At 47.3% G+C, this 2,132-nt stretch overlaps 1 pseudogene; it reads right to left on the bottom strand.

Moving 5' to 3' along the window:
• Positions 1–1,376: 1,376 nt before the first annotated feature.
• On the bottom strand, positions 1,377–1,970 carry LOC115931627 (U6 snRNA-associated Sm-like protein LSm2; annotated as a pseudogene).
• Positions 1,971–2,132: the final 162 nt, after the last annotated feature.

Consider the following 2,132-nt stretch of genomic DNA (forward strand, 5'->3'; position numbering starts at 1 on the left):
CGAAAAACTAGCTGAGCGTGGTGGTGGGTGCTGTAATCCCAGCTACTCAGAAGGCTGAGGCAGGAGAATTGCTTGAACCCGGGAGGCAGAGGGTGCAGTGAGCCGAGATCACACCACTGCACTCCAGCTTGGCGACACAGTGAGACTCCATCTCAAAAACAAAAACAAACAACAACAACTATATACACACACACACATACACACACACAGAGCGCTTTACTGGGTGAGCCAAGATCACGCCACTGCCCTCCAGCAGCCTTGGCTCAAAAAAAAAAAAAGGTGCTTGGCCAGCATGGTGGCTCATGCTTGTAATCCCAGCACTTCAAGAGGCCAAGATAGGCAGATCGATTGAGGCTAATGAGACCTGGTCTCTATTTCAAAAAAAAGAAAAAGAAGTTAAAAAATATATAAAGCATTTAATACCTTGTCTGACACTGACTAAGCTTTCTATAAACATTCACTCTTTCTTTCCTTTTTTTTTTTTGAGACCGAGTCTCGTTCTGTCACCCAGGCTGGTGTGCAATGGTGCAATCTTGGATCACTGCAACCTCTGACTCCCAGGTTCAAGTGATTCTCCTGCTTCAGCCTCCCAAGTAGCTGGGATTACATGCTTGCGCCACCACACTCGGCTAATTTTGTATTTTTAGTAAAGACGGGATTTCTCCATGTTGGTCGGGCTGGTCTCGAACTCCCGACCTCAGGTGATCCGCCCGCCTTGGCCTCCCAAAGTGCTGGGATTACAAGTGAGAGCCACTGCGTCTGGCCTTAGAGACAGATTTTCATCGTGTTGTCCAGGCTAATCTTGAACTCCTGTCCTCAAGTGACTCTCCTGCCTCCCAGAGTGCTGGGATCACAGATGTGAGCCACCACTCCTGGCTGTAAACAGTCACTCTTATTATAATCTGCAGGACCACCTCCTTTTTTCTTAAACTATTTAAAAAATTCTCATTTTGAAATGTAACATTTTTTATTTATTATGTATACACACACACACACATATATATTTGCATCATAAATGTTATTCCCGACATGGGACAGATTCCTTTCAACCCCCAGGTGAATCACATGGTACCCTGGAAAGACCTAGGAAGCCCTCCCTCCCACCATCTCCAGGGAGGTAGTGAGAACGGCAGGTGCTGGGGACTGGGAAGGGTTTGGAGTTTCCCAGCCTACCTCTTCTCCCTTTCTCAACAAAGGATACCTGTTCCCTATTATTCCCCTTATCCACTCTTCCCTTTTTTTAAAAAAACCCACAAAACCATCATTAGTAAAAAAACAAACAAAACCCCTTCAAGTATTGGGAGTTAGGGGTCCTGGGCTGGGACTTGGGGTTACAGGTCACCAAGGAAGAGGGAAGGGAAGAGAAGGAGGGGCTGTCACTTACTACTGCTGGCTTTCTTCCTTGCTGCATGCTATGGCAACCGTGTGTCGACCTCCTTTGCTGGCAACTGCACGTATGGGACCACTGAGCCCGGAATGAAACAGTCCTTTTTAAAAAATTTTTTTGAGACAGAGTCTCACTCTGTCACCCAGGCTGGAGTGCAGTGGCATGATTTCAGCTCACTGCAGCCTCCACCTCCCGGGTTCCAGCAACTCTCCTGCCTCAGCTTCCCGAGTAGCTGTGAATACAGGCGCCCGCCACCACATCCGGCTAAGTTTTGTATTTTAGTAGAGATGGGGTTTTGCCATGTTGGCCAGGCTGGTCTCAAACTCCTGACCTCAGGTGATCCACCTGCCTTGGCCTCCCAAAGTGCTGGGATTGCAGGTGTGAGCCACTGCACCCAGCCTAGAAGTTCTTCACTGATAAAATGTGAGGATATTTCTCAAGGTGTGTGATACTGATGTCAGCTCATTTGATGTTGAGATACTGATCCACCAAATGGAGGGTGCCACAGATATTCAGGTCATTCTTGAGTTCCACGACTACATTCATGCCCACAAGGGACTTGAAAAAAGGAATAGAAGAGCATGATGCTGGCAACCTGACTGGGAAGAGCAACACATATTTTATTTTATTTTATTTATTTATTTATTTGAGATGCTGTCTCACTCTTTCACCCAGGCCAGAGTGCAGTGGTGCAATCTTGGCTCACTGCGACCTCTGCCTCCCGGGGTCAAGCAATTCTCTGCCT

This window comes from Gorilla gorilla, chromosome 20 (genome assembly GCF_029281585.2).
Source record: "Gorilla gorilla gorilla isolate KB3781 chromosome 20, NHGRI_mGorGor1-v2.1_pri, whole genome shotgun sequence".
In the NCBI taxonomy this organism is placed as follows: domain Eukaryota; kingdom Metazoa; phylum Chordata; class Mammalia; order Primates; family Hominidae; genus Gorilla; species Gorilla gorilla.